Source organism: Euprymna scolopes, chromosome 32 (assembly GCF_053919585.1).
Source record: "Euprymna scolopes isolate OS-2025 chromosome 32, ASM5391958v1, whole genome shotgun sequence".
In the NCBI taxonomy this organism is placed as follows: domain Eukaryota; kingdom Metazoa; phylum Mollusca; class Cephalopoda; order Sepiida; family Sepiolidae; genus Euprymna; species Euprymna scolopes.
In genome coordinates this window covers 81,219,268-81,229,704 of record NC_136513.1, presented here as the reverse complement: position 1 = coordinate 81,229,704, position 10,437 = coordinate 81,219,268, and positions in this window count along the sequence as shown.

The window sequence follows — 10,437 nt, the reverse complement described above, 5'->3', positions numbered from 1 at the left end:
CTCTAAATTGGTACGACCTTTCTAACTATTTCTGATTCCGGCCAATTTCCTGCGATAAAATACGGTCGTAAGGAATTTTCTGAAAAAAGACTAATCAAACTGATATCACAAAATAAACGGATACACGGTAGTAAATATTGATTTTCTGATCTTTTATTCTGACTAATGTAAAAATATATTATATTTTCTCTAACTCTATTGTTATTCCGCGACAAACTTCCGTTACCAATCTTACGTTTTTTTAAAAAACATTTGTTTTCATTTGTTTATCTGTTTTATAAATGCGTTCTTTTTTTTTTTTTTTGCTCTTAAACTCATTTTTAAAAGTTTTTTTTTTTAATATATGTTGTGTGTTGTAGACATTAATCTTGCACGTGACAATATATACAGAGTGACCCCCCCCAAAAAAAAACTAAAGCTTAACGGAGGCCATCTAGAACATATTCTGTAGAACGGGGGGGAAAGGCCAAAGGCCCTAGTGTTTTGATGTGATGTTTTGAATATAATAAACTAGTTATGACCAAAGTTTCATTCCATTCGGACAAAACACTAAGAAACAGGGCCTAATTAAAGTTGGGACCCGTTTTTTCTGGGTCACGCTCTCTCTCTCTCTCTTCTCTCTCTCTCTCTCTCTCTATATGTGTGTGTGTATGTGTGTGTGTGTGTGTGTGTGTGTGTGTGTGTGTGTGTGTGTGTGTGTGTTCTTGGTAATAAAAGGATTTGATATCTACATCCGACGGTACAAGTTAAAATGAAAAACTTGAAAGACATAAAACCCAATGCTTCATCCACTATTTGTGTGAGCTCACCAGGAGAGAGGTTGGTTGGTTGTTTTTATTTTACGGCATATCAACCCTTTTCGGGTTATTTAATGCCGAATCCAAAGATTTTGAAGAAAAATTTTTTGATAGAATATATTTGTTGTTTTCAAATCAGTATCTATTTAACCCATAGTTGGGACCCTAGCAGGTACTTCCACTCCGGGTCAGAGTGGACCTGGGAGCAATGGTAATTAAAGGGTGGCTCCACACTCCCCAAAGCCCGCAAGCTGGGGCCTCACAACTGGATATAGTTTAAGTTCATATCCAGGACCAACCAGGAGAGAGGAACAACTAAGATTCTTAACATGTTTTGTGCAATATTTAAATATTATTTACATGAAAGCTGATATTCTTGATGTTTTGCTGCTTCTAATCTCATTGCCTTTTAAATAGTTGCTTACGCACTTTACTGATCTATTCCTACGCTATTTCTATTACAAACAACACGCCACCACTTCCCCTCACATTTGTATTACATAGTCACCGCTTATCAAGGCTAAGAAGACACTTAAGGAAAGCGGTTAATAGGTGTCAGGTGATGATGGAAATTACATAGGATGTCATTTATTTTAGAGGATCGCTCATAAAGATCTTGTTTACGTTTGACTTGAAAACGAGCGTTGTCAATAGGTGGGAAGCAGTTCCATGATATTGTGTTCCACTGAAATTTTGTTATGGAAAAAATGCTCTGAATTACCGTTTAATTTTAGACAGGAAAATTGAAAATAATTGTTGTTGTTAGTCGAGGGTTTGCTAGGAATATCTAACAGGAGACGAACTACGACAAGAGTCGAACGCCTGCCACGAAAATAACGATAGAGCAGAGATAAGTTAGTAACGCGTCACTTATGAGAACAGGTATCAGGGGGAAAAAAGAATATCCGTATCTGTATAGCATGTGTACGAAAATCAGCAGCAGCCATAAGATAGCTGAGTAGCGAAAATATTAACAGCAGCTGTCTTAGCACAGCCCATATGCAAATAAAGCAAGTGTGCATGCGCTGACGTCCCGGGAAGGAGGATAGAAAAGAAAAATAAATATACCGTACTTGGTCGAGTAAAAAAAGCGACCTAGGGTGTTTTGACTTGTGTGCGGTGATAAAAATAAGCACTTAAGAGGGTGGGGGTCAGTGAAATGCGTTGCCGGAAATTATTGGAATAAATGTTTGTTGTATTCACCTAAAAAAAATGCTGAGTCGTAGTTTTTATGTTCTTCCTTGTTTGTTTGTTTTTTCCTGCGACAGTACCAGATAACGTGTAGGTCCAAGTGGTTTAAATATAACGGACACGATTCAGGCATAACAGCCACATTACATATCGAAGTCGGTTCGGTACCTTGTCTAGTCAGGAAAGGTTGCTGATGGGCGAATAAATTACGAGGTCCGTTCTTTCTGGATTCTTCAGTAACTGTTCTAAGCTCAAGCATTATTTGAACAAGTTTCGGTAGATGTACCTATTTACTATGCCTCCCCACGGGACAGAGTTAGACACCAGGGTCGTTTTTTAACGTGGAGAAAAGGTACAAAAATAAAAATTGTCTCAGTCGTGAAGGATTTCTCCTCCACTGAAAGAGAACAAGAAATAGAAGTGCAGCATCTGAAGAACAGATGGTATTTATTTGCTCCCCCACCGAGCAAATTAGGCACAAGGCCGATTTTTAATGTGAGGAGTGAAGGGAGGGGGGAGGGAAAAAGGGGACCAGCTCCCGAGAGGTGGGAAATGGGAGCTGGTTAATGGTCAGGCATGTGGGGTTGCCCCCACATCTGGTCTTTGCTAGTCATAGCTAGTCATAGCTTGCAGTATCTGCCGGAACAGATGGTATTTATTTGCTCCCCCACTGAGCAAATTAGGCACAAGGCCGTTTTTAATGTGAGGTAAAAACCAGCTCCCCTAAATGTAGGCAAAAAGGGGGCACTCTGGTTACCAAAAATAATAATTGTCCCAGTATAGAGGGTTTCCCCTCCATTGACTGGTACAAATTATCTTAAGTGCAGCATCTGCCGGAACAGATACTACACTTTGATCTTGTTTATATATTTTATTGAGAAAGAAAAAATTGAACATAAAAAACGTACAAAAAATTCAATTCAACAAAATTAGGCACAAGGCCCTACAAGAAATTGGGAGGGGGAGGGTACAGGGTCTTTTTGACTATGTAACAGATGAGACTTTGAAGTCTTACTCTTGACTGGCAACATTTACCAAAATACCTCAATCACTCTGTGGATCCTAATCTAACTAATAACCCCAGCGTTCAATGTAAAATTTAACTATGTACAATTTGTATATTCATTTCTGTATGTTGTGTGTGCATTTTTTTTTTTTTTTTTTTTTTGTGTGTGTGTGTATGTGTGAGAAAATAAAGTTCGATTTCTTCTTGACCAAAAGGCCAAGGAAGTTGTCGAACTCAGCAGTCTGCACGAAATTTTAGACGGAACCCGCTAACCTTTACTAGATGAAATCCCTAAGTATTTCGCAATTGTAATTTGGGTTATCCGCATTGAAGATTGCACATTCAACATCCAAAAGAGTATTATCTTGTCAATTAACCTTTTACAACACTTCGCCGCGCGCTTTTGGGGACAATTCCAGTACATTTTTTAAACGGTAAATCTATTTTATTCGTATAAAAATAACTATTTATTACTACATTTAATTCATGGAACGATTCCAGTATTTTCCCCATTCGATACAATTACGATTCCTTACTAAAGTTACGATTCTGATTCCTTAATATTTAACTATATTGTTATTTTTTTTCCAGTTACTGTAAAAACACATGTTTATGTGAAAAGGTAAAAATACTCATTTGGGAGAGGAATGATCTATCGATATTAGTCTTATTGGTAGTTTAAGATTCAATAAATATTTATTGTTTTATTAGTACAACCAGCAGTGGACGATTTGCTTTAAACAAATCAAATGAAAAACACAATCAAAAGAATCGTTTGTAGCATCGGAAAATAGACACAATTTTTCCAATTCTATACTCGTAAAATGTCTATATTTTTCGATTCCGATTAATCATCCCACAACCACCAGTATATATATATATATATATATATATATATATATATATATATACATATATATAAGGGCTCCTTCAGTTTTGACAGAATATGTATACCCACGTAAGGGTGTCTGTGTGTAAAATTTTTGTCGCAGGAGGTACGCAATTTTAAACCACACCTCTCCTGAGTCCACATTGTTAAATACCAGTGGCAAGTGGAGTGTATGTACAGGACGACTGAAAACAAATGCCGAGAAAAGCAGCGAGAACTTACAGCGGCTAGAATTGCCAAATGGTCACCCAACTGGTACTAATCAGGCTCAACGTTGCTGAATTTCGGTGATCTGACGAGAACTGGTGTGTCAGTCAACGCGATTATTCCATATATATATATATATATATATATATATATATATATATATATATATATATAGGGAGAGAGAGAGAGAGGGAGAGAGAAAGAAAATGAGCAAACTAAAGCACACGTCCATCAACGTTTTGTCTTAATAGTAAGACTTCTTAGGGATGAATAATATACTATTGCGAATTATATATAGACAAAACGTATATGGACGTGTGACTTTTTTATCTTTCTATCTCGTCTGAACAGTTTCTATTATTCTACTCAATATATATATATACATATATATATATATATATATATATATATATATATATATATTATTCTGCATACAAGGTGTTTAAAGAGGCATTTATCATCCTTTCCTATCTTTCATTCCGCCATTTCAAACAATTTGTAACTCGTTGGATAAACGTTGGCGCATTGTACATCAGGAAAATCGATGGATAAAGAAATAAACGAAATATTTCCACTACCTCGCAAAAGCAATTTCGCTGCGACTCTAACATAATCAAATTAGTTTGCGGCGACTGAAAAGTCCAATGAAAAGCTTTTCCAAAATATAAGCTTCTTTTTATTTATGTCATTAAATTATTTAGGGCACTACCTTCCTCCTTCCTATTATCGTCTCTTTCTCCATTATTCACGTTATTATTTTTTCGCTCACCATGTCGCCCAAAAAACTCATGTACTGTCTAACATGGTAAATCTTATATATATATATATATATATATATATATATATATATATATATATGTGTATATATATAAAAGTGAACGTGTCTGTGTGTGTGTGTCTGTGTACATTTCCCTACGCAATAACTCTGTCAATTTTTAGTCTACAAATTCGAAATTTGATATACAGGTTACTGAGATTTGGGAAAATCGATGTGATCAGTTTTCGGCCATACATTTTGCGATTAAGGGGTCAAAGTTCAACGATTTGACCTTTGAGAACTCTATCAAACTCCTCCGACAATTTTGGGTCTAAGCACTTGAAATTTTACATATAGGTTCCTTGGACATAGATCTAACGTAATAAGTCGATATGAGCCCAAAACAATAAATTTTAAGGGTTCATAATAGGGGTCAAAGTTTTAAAAAATTGACCTCTGCGGTTTCTTCCAAATTACTCAGACAATTTCTTGTCTAAATATTTGAAATTTTACGTAAAGGGTATTCAGAGATAGGGCAAGCTTTTTCATCGGTTCGGGTCGAAAAGTTTTAGTTACCAATATATAAATGTATGTATGTATGTATGTATGTATGTTTGCATGTCTGCCTTAAACTTTCAATAGAGGCGACGGATTTTATCAAGATTAGTATAGTTTTAAAGTTCGACCGTTCATACGACAAATATCGAAAAATTGGCTAAAAACAGTAGTATCTTCCCCTTCAACTAGGCAGTTTTCTACAGGGGGGGTCACTTTCTTCGCCGATATTTTTGAAAGTTATCCTCTCCTTTAGACTGTCTAGTCTTAATTTTAAAAAAATGTCGCTTCCGGTTTGGCGGTGGTCGTAACAGCATATACGTTACATTTTACCTCGTTCTTTTCCTTCTTTGCGGTACGGGTTCGAGCCTACCTTCCTACTACCACTTTTTTTTTTTTGCTCAACATACACATCCAAACACCCGGGCAATGCCGGGCTGAAATGCTAGTATCTATAAAAGTGAGAGTGTATGTCTGTGTGTGTGTCTGTGTGTGTGTCTGTGTACATTTCCCCACGCAATAACTCTGTCAATTTTTAGTCTACAGACTCGAAATTTGATATACAGCGTAGAGATTTAGGGAAATCTATTTGATCATTTTTCGGCCAGAAATTTGGCTATTAAGGGGTCAAAGTTCAATAATTTGAGCTTTGAGAACTCTACCAAACTCCTCCGACAACTTATGGTCTAAACACTTGAAATTTTAGATATATGTTCCTTGGACATGGATCTAACTTAATAACTCGATTTGAGCCCAAAACAATAAATTTTAAGAGGTCATAGTAAGGGTCAAATTTTAAAAAATTGACCGTTCTTTTTGTTTTTTGTGTTTTCTCAGCCTACACATCCAAACACCCGGACAACGCCGGGCACCCATGCTAGTATATCTATAAAAGTGAACGTTTCTATGTGTCTGGGTCTGTTTGTCTGTGTACATTTCTCTATGCAATAACTCTGTCAATTTTTAGTCTACAGACTCAAAATTTGACATACAGAGTACTGAGATTTAGGAAAATCTATGTGATTGGTTTTCGCCCGGAAATTTGGCTGTTAAGGAGTCAAAGTTCAATAATTTGACCTTTGAGAACTCTACAAACACCTCCGAAAATGTTGGGTCTAAAACTTGAAAGTATAGATATAGGTTCCTTGGACATGGATCTAACTTAATAACTTGATTTGAGCCCAAAACAATAAATGTTAAAAGGGCATAATAAGGGTTAAAGTTTAAAAAATTACCGCTTATTTTTATTTTATTTTATTTTTTTGCTCAGCATAAACCTCCAAACACCAGGGCAACGCCGGGCTGAAATGCTAGTATCTCTATAAAAGTAAACGTGTCTGTGTTTGTGTCTGTGTGTGTGTGTCTGTGTGTGTCTGTGTAATAACTTGATTTGAACCCAAAACAATAAATTTTAAGGGGTCATAATAGGGGTCATATTAAAAAAAAAATGACCGCTTTTTGTTTTTTTTGTTTAACATGCAATTCAAAAATCCAGGCAACGCCGGGCTGAAATGCGCACGGATTACACAGAGGGTTCCGCACGAAATTCCAAGCAGACTTCAAAGTTCAATAGAAAAAATTCCTAGTTCGATAAGATTCACCTGAAGATAGTCGGAGATAACACTACTAATATAAAACTCTCTTAAAATATTTCGTTTCATAAATAGTGAAAAATAATTAGCATAAAACTAGAACCGACAATTCTTTTTCAGAACATTTTAAATGATATACATAAAGTAGGGCATGACTATACTATGTCTGATCCATATAATAACAATATTCTAAGTCCATTTCGCACTAAATTTGTCTTTAGATATAAAAAAAAATGAGAAAGAGAAAGTAGAGGAATATTGAACCAGTGCTAATCGTAATAATATTTATCCTGCTCAAGATTTTTAAATGTTGTGATTCAGTAAAAAAACAAACTTATTTGTTGCTCAGTAATGGTGAGTAAGTATAAATACACACACACATACAAACACACTCACAAACACGCACTCACACAAACACATATATACGTGTGTGTGATAACAGCGTAAAAGATTGCGATTCAAAGTGATTTTTGCAGCTTATCTATATTTTCGACTATAAAAATCTTTTTCTAAATCTCTCTACTATTATACAAAATTAAATCTGTTTGTACCTCTGTGTGTGTGTGTGTGTGTGTGTGTGTGTGTGTGTGTGTGTGTGTGTGTGTGTGTGTGTGTGAAAGAGAGTTCATTCCTTATGGACTCGAAAATGTCTAGGTCGATTTTCATGAAATGTTACACAAAGGTACTTCATGTGCCGAGCAATGTTTATATATATATATATATATATATATATATATATATATATATATATGTTTATTTTCGTAATATTGCGTTATAATTTGGCTTTCAAGCGCACATGATGTTTATTTTTATTTTATTCAAATTAAATCAATGCATCTATAACGGATCTTACAACCCTGACACATACACACACGCACGCATGCACACGCACACACGCACGCACACATAAACACACACACATATATATATGTGTGTGTGTGTGTGTGTGTGTCGGTGTGGGTGTGGGTGTGAGTGTGTGTCGGTGTGAGTGTCTGTCTGTCTGGGGTGTGAGTACCGTTACAGATACGTTAATGTAATTTGAATAAAATAAAATATACATCAAGTGAGCATGAAAGCCAAATTACAACGCAATATTATGAAAATAAACCAACTTGTGTAAAATTTATAATTATAACAACGAAGTAAAATATTTGTTTATTTCCGTATTATTGCGTTGTAAGTTGCCTGTCAATGACACCTTATGCGTATTTTATCTTGTAAATATATATATATATATATGTATTTTATATACATGTATATATTTAAAAACACACACATATATATATGTGTGTGTGTGTGTGTGTTTTATATACCTGTATATATATATATATATATATATATATATATATATATATATATAGAGAGAGAGAGAGAGAGAGAGAGAGAGGGAGAAAGAGAGAGGGGGATAAATAGATAGAAAGTGAGAGAGAGAGAGAGTTAGCAATTTATATATATTTATTCATTACTATTTAGCATAATGCGAAGTTTTTCTGTAGAAAAACACATAAAGTACGGTAACCGGCGATATCTCAATCTTTGAGTCAGAGAAGACGGTGTTACGTGAATTAAATTATAAAAAAATTCTCTTGTTTTAATTACAAAACGAAAAACTAATGTTAAGAAACGATTACAACGCAGAATCAATTCAATAAACGCGCGAGCGTGCGTTATCTGATTTGGATATTTAGATATTACTGTTGAATTACACCGCACGGATGTCGCTTGTTCAGTGACGCCATCTCCTTAGAAAAGATGGGGTATAAAGCAAACTGTTCCTACTTTAAGGAAAGAAATTTGTGATCTTTAAACAAATAAATGTTTGATCGTTTTATTAAAATAATCTGCGTTATAATGGCTTCAAAAAATGACGTTTTACTTTTTGTATATATACTAGGAGGCTGCTTGGTTTTGCCTCCACGTACGGTACGCTTAAATATGATATTTTCATTCATGGAGGTTACGTACATATTTATTATTATACAGACAATTCATTATCAATTATTATATTAAGCCAACTATATACTATGGAGATCAAAACTATATATATATATATATATATATATATATATATATATATATATATATATATATATATATACATATATATATATATAATGAGTAAATGGCAAATAGCAAAAAAACAAAAAAATTACTCAATACTACTGTAGAGCAAAATTTGTATATATATATATATATATATATATATATATATATATATGACTTACTTGTTGTTTCATCAAATACTTTTGTATGCAAAATCCGATCCCGCATTTTGCTAATTCCTACCCTCTGATCAGAAGGAAAGTATTTATTCGAAACTCCGCGGATTAAGGATTATTCAAATCACACGCCAAAGTGTTTTTAACATGTTTTATTAACTGTTGCTCATATATATATATATATATATATATATATATATATATATATATATATATAACTATAGCTGAAATAATGTAAATTGTTCTTGCCCGGAAAAAAAAACAATTTTCATTATTTCAGCTGTTTTCAAAACTTTCCAATCAGATTATATGCATCGTCACGCTGGAATACATTCTCTCTAAAGAACTATTTTTCATTTTGGATCAACTTGAGAGGAGTTTCATGCAAGCTGAAATTTGCGCGGTTTGTTTTTATATTTGCCTTTTACATACCCAAAATGTTTTCACTTTTTTTATTTGGCAAATTATAACTACAATAAATTGCGGTTTCACTTAATGCCTTAACTAGAAAATTCTAGCATTGTTACAAATATAGTTTTCTGATTTTTTTATGTTCTCTGATGAAACGAATTAATTTAATTTTTTAATTTTTTATTTCCTTACTTTGTGGACCAGGCGCGTACGCGGACCCCAAAATTTTAATGAATCATCATTATGCCAGATCAAGCATGCCCATTCCCGTGTCTCGATACATCTTCTTTAATTATATATCATCAGATTTTTTTAAATAGTCAACCATATAGGAACCTATTCGTAACCAGACACACACACACACACACACACACACACACACAGATAGTCATCTTTATATTGTAAGATATATATATATATATATGTATATATAAAATTAAAAGAAGAAATATATATATATATATATATTTGACAAGTGTAATTAGCAAGAATTGCAAGCAAGACATACACCTCTCCACCATTACTCCTTACCCATCTGAGCCATGCTCATATATATATATATTTTTTTAATCGTTAAAATAGTAGCACAGAAATTAATATAAAATAAAATAGAAATATTTTTCGTAATGCGGAACTATTTTCGCCATTTTAGAATTGAGCGGTCCAGGAGTTGATGACTTCCGAATTACAATATTTCATTATCTCTTTAATCGATAAGTATATAAAGAAACATTCCCTATTTTTTAAATTTAAATTCATTGTGGCGGTTCTTACGATAAAATTATACCATTTTGAAATGACGAAAAAACGATT